The sequence below is a fragment of the Gastrolobium bilobum genome, unplaced genomic scaffold (genome assembly GCF_033153095.1).
Source record: "Gastrolobium bilobum isolate Gb01-03AN ecotype WA unplaced genomic scaffold, APGP_CSIRO_Gbil_v1 utg239590, whole genome shotgun sequence".
Taxonomy (NCBI): Eukaryota; Viridiplantae; Streptophyta; class Magnoliopsida; order Fabales; family Fabaceae; genus Gastrolobium; species Gastrolobium bilobum.
In genome coordinates this window covers 1-11,655 of record NW_026896125.1, presented here as the reverse complement: position 1 = coordinate 11,655, position 11,655 = coordinate 1, and the positions used below count along the sequence as shown (strand labels likewise).

Sequence of the window (11,655 nt, the reverse complement as noted above, 5' to 3'; positions counted from 1 at the left end):
CAGATTCGCAGTCTCCTCCAAGCCGGTCTCCATCAAGCATCTCGGATTCCACGCTTCTCGTTCCTTTGCTGGCTTCTCAAGCTCCTTCGACATCTCGTCTTCTTCCTTATCCTCTCTATCCGACTTCTGAATTGACTCGCCGCTCTCAACATCTTCGATCTCGACTCCCATAGCCGCAGTCATCGTCTTTTTCTCTGATTCATCTCTCTCACGCTCCAACGCGTCGATCTTCTCCGCGGATACGTTGCCGTTGGCAACCTCGGACTCCGCCAGTGGTATCAGAAGAGTATATAAGTGAAAGGACCCATGAACCCAAAGCCTTAAGGTTTTGGGTTGAGACATGGTGTCAGATCCACTTGCTACGGTTGGAGTAGCCTTAGCTCATTGGTGGTGGTTCCCCGCCACGGGCTTCCCCTGGACCCGCTTGACATTGGAGTTTGAGGGAACGAATTTCCCAACAGTGGTATCAGAGCCGGATTAGGCTCGAGCTAGCCTAGTGATTGGCTAGGAGGCGGGTCGAGTACTTTGCGCTTCGGGTACTCGGTTGAGGGGGAGCATACCAATGTTGGGTTTCACACTTGAGGGGGAGATTGTTGAGATATTCAAGTGTGATGAGTCCCACATTGGTTGATAATGAGCTAAGTGAAGAGTATATAAGTGAAAGGACACATGAACCCAATGCCTTAAGGTTTTGGGTTGAGACATGGTGTCGGATCCACTTGCTACGGTTGGTGTAGCCTTAGCTCATTGGTGGTGGTTCCCCGCCACGGGCTTCCCCTGGATCCGCTTGACATTGGAGTTTGAGGGAACGAATTTCCCAACAGTGGTATCAGAGCCAAAGGTTTGGCTGGGCCGGGTATTTAGAGATGGTGATGTTTCAAGGCCTCCGGAGAAGGCTAGTGTGACTCCAATAGTTAAAAGAAAAAAAAGACTTCCGCAGAAGTTGTCCTTAAGGGAGTGCATGATGTTGGGTCTCATACTTGAGGGGAAGATGTTGGAAGTATTCAAGTATGAGTTATAAAGAAGTACTACATCGACTAGACATAGACCAAGTGATGACTATATAAGTGCAAAAGACCCATAAACCTACAGCCTTAAGATTTTGAGTTGAGATGTGGTGTCGGCTCATTTATTATGGTTTGTCATTTGGCCCATTGGTGGATATACCCTTTGTAAAGGGTTTTGGGCTCCCTCGTTCCATTCTCAACAATGCCTGCACGTTCACTTTAGGTGATGGCTGTGTTTTCACTTTAGGTGATGGCTCCGTTTTCACGTTAGGTGATGGTACCATTTCCACGTTAATTGATGGCTCCACTTTCATGTTAATTGATGGCTCTATTTTCACAGTAATTGACTGACCATATATTAGATAAACAGCTGTCTTCTTAGCAGTCAATTCATGTCCAAAAGCTACAAAAATCTCCAGAGTGTCACCAGGTTCTAGATTTGATATTACACCCTGCCAATCTTCATCATTAAAGGACATTGCTATGTCTCGCTTGTATATTAGGATTGTGCACTTTGTGTAATTAATGATCAAGACACTACTAAGACATTCAGCTGCAATGTTTTCAGCGGCTGATGAATAAACAACACACAGAGCCATTCCCTTCATGCGACAATTACTATCCTCAGGCACTTGAAAAAGTACTGAATGTCCTTCACCTGTATAGGCTAACCAGTGAGGATAATTGTCACCCGGAAGGAAAAAATCACTAGAACCATTTGTTGTCAATCCCTGTATCATGAACAAAAGCTTAGTTATTTCTGTAATTATGCTATTCAAATGGACTTTTTGTGCCATTACAGTGTCATTCAATATTCAGAAAGGGGAATGTTCAATATAAAAACAGTGTACTGCATAAAGAAAAATGTAGACAAGGAAACTAATTGAAACAAAGTCTGTCCCCATCAACGGCAGAAAGTTGGGACAGATTTCTGCTTCAGTAATAGTTGTGAATCTGTTGCCAAAAGAAAAAAAAATGTAGCTGAACTGATGTCTCGGATGTGTCATGCACATTTTTCAACTTGGGCTACAGGCCATTTTCTCATGTTAGTTCACATATTATATTATTACACACACCTTAATCCTATACTTCTTTTCACCTTCCATAAACTCTTTATGATCACTACTTATATTAAAAAATTTGATCGTGCAATCCATAAGTTTTTCAAGATAACAATTGTAACACCCAGCCACTTCAAGAATCAATGACTATCCCCACATACTAACACGAGACTTTTTAGTGTGCTTTTTCCTTACTCGCACACTTCCTGGGAAAACTTCTCAGGAGGTCACCCATCCCAGAATTTCTCCAAGTCAAGCACGCTTAACTATGGAGTTCTTCCCGAAAACTAGATGTATCTTGATAGTATAGGTAGTACCAATTAATTCTTATAAGTCATTCACAACTGTACCGTCCCATACCAGCACAGTCTCTGGAATCCCTCTCTTTTTGGTGTTGATTCGATTCATTCATGTACCCTCGTCCCTAGAAGCCAGGAGCCGCTCCTTGTTTGTGCCCTTTCGCACCATGCCCTTTCGCATCGGCGATCACTCCCCGCCCTCGTCAGCGCCCGAGATGTTACAACAATTATGTTACTGAATTTTTGTTTAGGGAAGGGAAAGAGAGATATTTGATGAAATCCATGTGTCTAACTACTCTAGGACTGAAGCCAAAAAGGTGAATGCCATGTCTTTTTTATCTAATATTGCTCAGCTCACTTGTATTCAACAATTTGAGTGTGATCTTGGTGTTCACTTGTCTAGATTTCCACTTTTTTTGTTGTGATGTGAGGATAACTTAACTAGTAATACCATTTATCATGTTCATATTAAGAACATGGAAATTAAGGGCATGTTTAATTTATTTTTTGTTTTCATTTTCAATTGATATGTTTTTGTTTATAATTACAAAAATGTCACCTAATTTTCGTATTGTTCCAGTTTCTAAGATGTCGTAAAGGAAATAGTGAAAACAAGGTGGCATTTTTTGTAAATATTAGTAAAGACATATCAATAGAAAATAAAAAGCAAAACCAAATCAAACATGGCCTAATTCTCACTTTGTTCATGCTAAGTGTAACATCCCAGCGCTGACGAGGGTGGGGAGTGATCGCCGGTGCAAAGAGGCACGGACAAGGAGCGACTCCTGACAGGCTTCCAGCGTGGGGTTACATGCATGAATGAATCGAATCGACACCCGAAAGAGAGGGATTCCAAAGGCTGTGCAGGTATAAGACTGCACAGTTTGGGATAGCTTATAAGAATTAATTGGTACTACCTATACTAACAAGATGCATCTGCTTTTCGGTAGCCCGGATCGGAAGAACTTCACAGTTCTTGACTTGGAGCAATTCAGGGATGGGTGACCTCCTGGGAAGTTTTCCCGAGAAGTGTGCGAGTGAGGAAAAAGCACACTGAAAAGTCTCGTGTTAGTATGTGGGGATAGTTATTGATTCTTGAAGTGGCCGGGCATTACAAGTGGTATCAGAGCAGGCCTCTCTTCCAGTACGGTGTGGTTCGAGGACGAACTAGGCGGAAGCTGGTGGGCATGTAACATCCCGAGCCCTGACGAGGGCGGGGAGTGATCGCCGGTGCAAAGAGGCACGGACAAGGAGGGGCTCCTGACAGGCTTCCAGCGTGGGGTTACATGCATGAATGAATCAAATCGACACCCGAAAGAGAGGGATTCCAAAGGTTGTGCAGGTATAAGACTGCACAGTTTGGGATAGCTTTTAAGAATTAATTGGTACTACCTATACTAACAAGATGCATCTGCTTTTCGGTAGCCCGGATCGGAAGAACTTCACAGTTAAGCGTGCTTGACTTGGAGCAATTCAGGGATGGGTGACCTCCTGGGAAGTTTTCCCGGGAAGTGTGCGAGTGAGGAAAAAACACACTGAAAAGTCTCGTGTTAGTATGTGGGGATAGCCATTAATTCTTGAAGTGGTCGGGCGTTACACTAAGCATCATGTTCATTATATTCCCACTAATCATAAAAACAACAAATATGTTAGCTAAAGTAAAGATAATTTCAAGTTCTCTTAATTACTAGTTATTAGAATATCTAGGGGATATTTCATAATATCATGTTATAACTTTGGAATAATTTAGAGTACCTTAGATGATCTCTTAGCATTTGTTTCAATATTTTCTTATAACTCATGATTTTTTTCTTTATTTAATTAGGATTAGGAGTCTACTACTAGTATAAATAGGAGTTATTGCTTTGTCTTTTGTAACACATCAATTATATCACATCACTATCAATTTCAAAGTAGGAAAGATGAATAGTAAAGGTAAGGCGACCACACAGAGAGCAAGAAAAAACCTCTGATATGCTCTTGCTAAGCATATTGATGACTTGGTGGTAACTTCCCATTCCAATCAAACGAGAGCCCATGGAATTCTCTGAAATTTGGGATGAATATAATGTTCTTTCCAGTTCAGAAAAATTTGCATCACATAAGTCATCCAAAATTCTTCTTAATTCTTGGGTTAGTTGAAACTCCGAGTCGCATTGCACACAAATACTTCGAAGTTTTGAAAGTCCACTAAGCATCGGTGATAGATTGCCCAAATTATTATTCTGTACATCAATGGAGACAAGAGACGTTGACATGCCCCAAAATGGTGGAATACGGGATAGGGGATTCATTGTTGGCGACATCCAAGACCAAATGAGAGAAGGAAATACATCACGTGCTAATCCTTCATATCCACATAGGGAAATATATCCAATACTTTTGGATCTTACCATCGAAAAGGGCACCTGTTTTACACCAGTATTGTCTGCAATTAGAGTTGTCAAGGATTCCATCTGCACTATATCTTCTTCTAACTTCTCAATCTTTGAACAACCAGAAAGGATCAGCGTTTTTAAAGATTTCAACTTATAGATCACCATTGGGAGATTGCTAAGGCTTGTACAGTCCTTCAAATTTATCAGAAAAAGATTACTTAGATCTCCAATGGATTGGTGTACCTTGGACAATCTTTGAGAATGAGCTTTTCAAGATTAGGTAGTTTTGAAAAATCAGGGGTCTCTGTCAAGTACCTGGAATGACTGAGGTTGAGGAATTTTAGCGCCTCTAGCACCTGCAAGAGAAATTTTTTAAAAGAAAACTTATAGAAGCAAATGGTGGACAGAATTACTATTATCAATGAACAAAATTTCATGTAAAAGATACCTGGGGCTCCTTATATACTAGTTTAAGATTACTGTATTTTAAGTCAAGAGCAACTACATTTTGTTGATAAAAGTTTTCAGGTATGTATTTCAAAGGAAATCCTTGCCAATGGACCCATCTCAGGTGTTTGGGAAGATACTCATAATCTCCAGCAAGTTGTACATGATCAAGTTGCAAAAGTCTCAATCTCTTCATTTTTTCAAATGCTTTGGTACTAAAACAGACTCTACTAGTTCTTTGCAACTTCATAACCAATCCCTGAATAGCTTTTGTTCCCTGTGGGGAAAAAAAAATAACAGAAAAATTTCAAAAATAAAGGGAAACATTTGTTGTTTTCTCACTACAAAGAAGATAAGCAATACATAAAGCTGCAGTCAAGCATATATTTAGTGCACACTACAAGATAGATACTCACCGAATTATCAATGCCACAATTTTAAGTCAAAAGTCAGGTGAAATAATTTTTATAGTCATGATAAGATCGTGGAGGATTATCATAAATTTCAAAATAGTACGTAGAGAAAGTTCTTACAGTATGTTCTGTCAATACATCAATTATCTCCTCATGAACCCACAATCGACTACGCTTCTCAGGTTCCTCTGGTGAACTTTGACGAACAATCTCTCTTCCCATGTCACGTAGCAAATCATGGACACTGAGCTTGTTGTTATTATCAACTTTTATGAGGCTCCTTTCTACCAGGACCGTTATTCCAATTTCAGCATGAAGTCCACAGCCGTTTAGTATCTCTGTAACATAGGCTCTGTCCTTGCCAATAAAGAAACAACATACGTCCAGAAAAATATCCTTCTCCATATAATCACTTAAACCGTCAAAGCTTATTTTTAGTTTCTTTTGTATTTGATCATTGGGTATTTTTTTCAGTTTTGATAATACACTCTGCCACTCTTCTTTGCGCCTCTTGTACAAGTAAGATCCAAGGACTTCAAGAGCTAGAGGGACTCCTCCACAGTAAGCAACTACACTTCTCGAGAGTGTAAGGAAGTATTTTCTCGGAGTTGCTTGCCTAAAAGCATGCCAACTGAAAAGCTCAAGAGACTCACTTTGATTCATTTCCTCCACTGTATAAACATAGTCAACTGCAAGGACCTTCAGTAAACGTACATCTCTAGTTGTAATGATGATTACACTTCCTGGACCAACCCCATCACGATTTCCACAGAATGCATTGAATTGCTCAAACTTATTCACATCATCAAGTACAACAAGTGCCCTTTTTGAGCAAAGTGTTTCCTTGATCATAGCTTGTCCCCACTCAAAGCTATGCACCTTCATCTTTCCAGTTTGAAGGATATCCCAAAATAAAAGAAGTTGTTCTTGTAAATCAATTTGGCCCCTATCTTTCTCCCAAACTTCTCTAATATTTGCAAGGAAACTTTTATCTTTGAATTCATGACGAATTTGATTGTAGATGACTTTGGCCATGGTTGTTTTACCAATTCCTCTCATTCCACAAATCCCTACTATACAAACTCCTCTTGTTTGCTTTATTAGAAATCTAATCACATCTTGCACACGGGGTTCTAGTCCAACTGGAAAGTCTGTAATAGACAAGTATGTTTTGTCGAGAATGTTCAAAACTGTATCAACAATTTCCTTCACAACAGTGTTGTCATTACTGCAATAATAAATATCCCAAAATAAAAAAAGGGTATAAATTGTGAAAGAATAGAAGCTTAAACACTTGGTCAAACACTAGGTCACAAAAGCTCCGATTCCTTGTCATATAAGTTATAACTGTTGAAAAATAAACTTGATTTAGTTTTTTGGTCCATTGGGCTTTGTTATTATTTGGCCCAACTTCTAGAATAATCTTTAGGAGTAGTTTAGCCCAAATTCTAGAGTAATCCACTCTAGATTACTCCATGGAAATATCTAGAATAGTTCAACCTAGAAACTACCATGGAAATATCTAGGCTAGGAAAATAGTGGAGAATTCTAGAGAATGATTTGTAGCCATTAGATGAGAATAGTGTTGGCATAATCCTAGCCATTGGTTAAGGAGGTGCCACTAGTATAAATAGGTGTGTCCTCCATCATTTTGTAACAAGCCAAAAAGCCAAAAAGGTAAAAGAGTTGTGTAGTAATAAAAGTGTTCTCTTCCTCCAAATCATTCTAAACCTTTCCTTTTCTCAAATATCCTCCTCCCAACAAAGTGGTATCAGAGCCTTAAGATCCTTTCTAGAGAAATGGCAAGTAGCAACATGGTTCCTTTCCAAGTCCCTATGCTCACCAAGAGCAACTATGATAATTGGAGTATAATACCTCAAACTTAATCATTTAATTGATTAATTTTAATTAAATAATTAAGCATGTTTTAGTGAGTAAAATTAAGTATAAGGCTTAATTAAATAAATCTGAGTCACTTTGGAGTTAAAAAGTGTACTCGGTGAAAATTAAGGGGTATAAATGGGTGTAGGCAAAAGTACCCAAAATATAAAAATAAAAGTGGAAATGTTCCTAGAATAATATTCCAGATTTTTGGGTGAAGTTTGGTAATTATTGGAGTTAAATAGATAGATGAACCGATACCCACTTAAAACCACTTAACATAAGGTTAAGTGGCATAAAACAAAAAAGGATCCCCATTTTCCCCAATTCCCCGTCGAGAAACAGAGGCACCAGAAAGAAGAAGAAGGAGGAGGAGGAGAAAGGGAGAGAGAAGAAGAGAGAGAGGAGGGAGGAAACCTTAACCGTTTTGGGTGATTCAAAAGCCTAAACCACTCTAAATCTTCCCCTCTTTCATAATCCAAGCTCGGTTCTTAGTGGGGAGTGTTGTGTTGTGAGATTTTTCCTCTCAAAGTTCCGCCCCTTTGTGAGAGTTTGGGGTTTTGGGAGTTTCTACCTCCATGGAAGCTTGAGGAACACTCATTCCTCTATTGTGTGATCATTGGTGGTAAGTTTCCACTCTCTTTCACATGATTCTTGGAGATTTGCATGAGTTTAGGGTTAATGAATAGTGTTTTAGGGTTTTTATGAAATGTTGAGTAGATTGGCTATGTTCAAGGAAGAATGAGGCTTAGAGTATGTTGTGAAAAATGCTAGGAATGACATTTAATCGGTAGAAATGAGTTTATAGTGTTATTTTAGTATGCTTTGATGTATAGAGAAATCTAGGCTTGGAACTATGGATTTCCTTGCATTGTTAGCATTGTTTGATTGTATTCCTTGTGTTGATAGGATTGAGGCAAGAAGACCAAGTGGAGTGACCAACCCTTGGGGTTGTGTGCAATTGAGGAAAGCTCAGGAGCAAGGTAAACCTTTGGACCTTGTGGTTGATCCCATTGAGTGTTCCACCATACTCCGTTGAGGAGAAATGGTTTATGAGATGTGATATGTAATTATGATAGTAATTGTATGCTCATGCATTGATTCATGCATTGATACATGTTATGATTGATTGATGATTATTGGTTGATGTTTGATTGTTTAAGAGTAATTGAGGAATGGTTATAGAAGTAGCAATAATGAATGAGGTAATGGTTGAGGATTGTGATTGAGGTTATGAGTGATAGTATTATGATGAGGATGATTGGTAGGAACTTCCCTTGGAAACAGCCCTATGTGGATCTCCATGTGGTTAGAGCCTAAGAGGAACAGCCCTATGTGGATCCCTCTTGGAGGTTCCTAGATTGAGGAAAGGACTTCCCTTGGAAACAGCCCTAGGTGGATCTCCATGTGGTAAGAGCCTAAGAGAAACAGCCCTTTGAGGATCTCTCTTGGAATAGATTGAGGAAAGGACTTCCCTTGGAAACAGCCCTATGTGGATCTCCATGTGGTAAGAGCCTAAGAGAAACAGCCCATAGTGGATCTCTCTTGGAAGTCCATGTGATGCTTGTGGATAAGAATGTGTTAAGCTATTATGATTATGTGTACATCAAAGTGAACCTTAGGGTGGAGTGATCTCTAAGGACCTCTGGTTTACTGTGATATATTCGTATATCTCACCCCGTGTTGTGGGGCATCATTTCAGGTACTGATAGAGGTGAGGTTGATCGAGGCAAGAAGCGTGAGTAGACTGTACCTGATAGCTGGACATGTTAAGTTGCATGCCATTTAGCATTGCTATATGTATATTTTGATGTCATATGATGTATTTTGGAGGACTTAGTGCATGATCATTGTAGTAGTAATGGGTATCTGATACATGGTTACTTGCTTTGATCATGTTCATTTTGTAGCTAAGTCCTTTGGCATGTAAATGAGATTTGTAATTAAGACATGATGTAATATTGTAAGTAATGAAGATATTTGTGTATGATGATTACTGTAAGTTAAATGCATGAATGTATTTTTATGTATTGGATATGTTGAGCTGGAAAGTCAATTAGGTACCTTGTGCAAAGTTGGGAAACATTGAGAAAACAAAGGTTATGCTGCCCAATTTCCGTTAAATCAATGATGAGACGATGAGAGTTAAGCAATGATATAGGGATATCACAAGCTTGTTAAATAGGTTGTAAAATGTGTAGGATTGATTCCCCAAGAAAGATGCATGAAAAATATGAGTATAGTTAATTGCCCAGAAGAAGGGGCTTAAGCCTACAAATGGAGGCTTAAGCCTGCTCAGGGGGCTTAAGCGCCCATGAGGGGGCTTAAGCGCCCTGATGCACCTGTGAAGACCAAAAGCTTTCTGCCGCCTGGGGCTTTAGCGCCCAAAATGGGGGCTTAAGCGCCCAGGTAGCGCGCTTAAGCGCCCTGGAGCGCGCTTAAGCGCCCTTGGTGGCCAAAAATGTGAATTCCCTCTGTCTGTGGGCGCTTAAGCGCCCTGGAGCGCGCTTAAGCGCCCTGCCCGCGTAGTTTTTCACCATACACCTGAGTTAGTAAAATTGTCATAACTTGAGCTACAGTGCTCCAAATGAGGAGCGGTTTGAAACCACGCGTAGCTAACGAAGAGATCTACAATATAGTAGAAGTTGGGAAATAAATAAGAAGTAAATTAATGGTTTAAAGACGGAATAAGAACATGATGTTAAGCTTGGTTTATCTGATTCCGCAAAGTAATATGGTTATGATCACGCAATTGGGCATTATAAATTCGGCATGTTTTAAAATGAAAAATTTAACCGGATTTTAATTGAACCCATGTGATTGTAACTGTGCTTAATATCATAATGCGATGTTAACAAACCGGTTCTAGAACGGGGTGTTACATTTTATGGTATCAGAGCAGTTTCGTAGGGAATAACTGTTAGCTATTGTTGAGTATGCTTAGTGTTTGATGCTTTATAGTTGTTTTAGTACTCTTTATGATTATTGCATTTGTGATCACTAAGTGTGGGCCTGATCAACTCACTTCTTTGTGTAACATGTGTAGTGACATGACGAGGCACCGAAACAACCCCGGACCATCAAGCACCAATGCTCAGCCAGAACCTGTTTTGGCTGCTCTTGTTAGGCCCAGAAGTAGTCGTGGGGCAACAGGTGGTCAACCTGAACCTGTGACGGCTACTTTGGTCGATATACAAAGGGAATTGGCGGCTAGTAGGCATGCTAATGAAATTTTGATGAAAACTAATGAGGATGCGCGGACTGCGATGGTCGCAATGATGACTGAGTTGAGGACGTTGAGGGGTCCTAGGCCCGTGAACCGGCAACCCACTCCTCCTTCTCACACTGCTACGCCTTCTCCACTCCTTCACAAGAAGAGGGTGTAGTGGGTAACAATGAAGGTGAGGGTAGTCACCATTCTGGAAGTCGTAGTCATCACACTGAGGTTCGTCAACCTCGAGTTGAGAATGTCGGTGACCATGAACTGGAGGAAAGAAGATTGATGGCTTTCCGAAAACACAAACCTCCTTCTTTTAAGGGAGGTTATGAGCCAATGGTGGCTGCAAAATGGCTCCAAGCTATGGAGAAGATATTTAGGGTGATGAGATGCCCTGACGCAATGAAGTTAATCTACTCTGTTTATATGCTGGAAGAGGAAGCGGAAGATTGGTGGACCAATACCGTGCAGCCACTAGAAGCTGAAGGCCGGGAAATCACCTGGCGGTTGTTCGAGACATTGTTCTTGGATAACTATTTTCCTAGAGAGGCTAGGGAACAGAAGCAGAATGAGTACAACGATCTCAAGCAAGGGTCGATGTCTATTGACCAATACTTTGCAAAATTCAATGAGTTGGTGAAATACGCCAACTATGGGCGAGCCTTACCTACTCCGGCTGAAATGACCTCCAAGTTCCAATGGGGTCTTAATGAGAAGATGTCTCGGAAGATGTCAAATTGCGACATCCGAGAGTTTAGTAGATTCGTGAACCAATGCCGGAAGGTGGAAGAAGTTTATGGTGTGCCGAAAAGTAAGAAGTCTTCCGAGGCACAAGCATCTGGTGCTAGTGGAGCAACTGGCTCTACTTCAGAAAAGAGTAAGAAAATGGATGAAAAGAAGAAATTACAAGCTAAACAATCTGAGGAAAAGTTTAAGAGAAGCGGGAGTCAAC

The 11,655-nt window shown here is 40.4% G+C and overlaps 1 pseudogene; it reads right to left on the bottom strand.

Annotated features, from left to right (window-relative positions):
* Nucleotides 1-1,132: 1,132 nt before the first annotated feature.
* LOC133297905 (disease resistance protein RUN1-like) lies at nt 1,133-7,209 on the bottom strand (annotated as a pseudogene).
* Nucleotides 7,210-11,655: the final 4,446 nt, after the last annotated feature.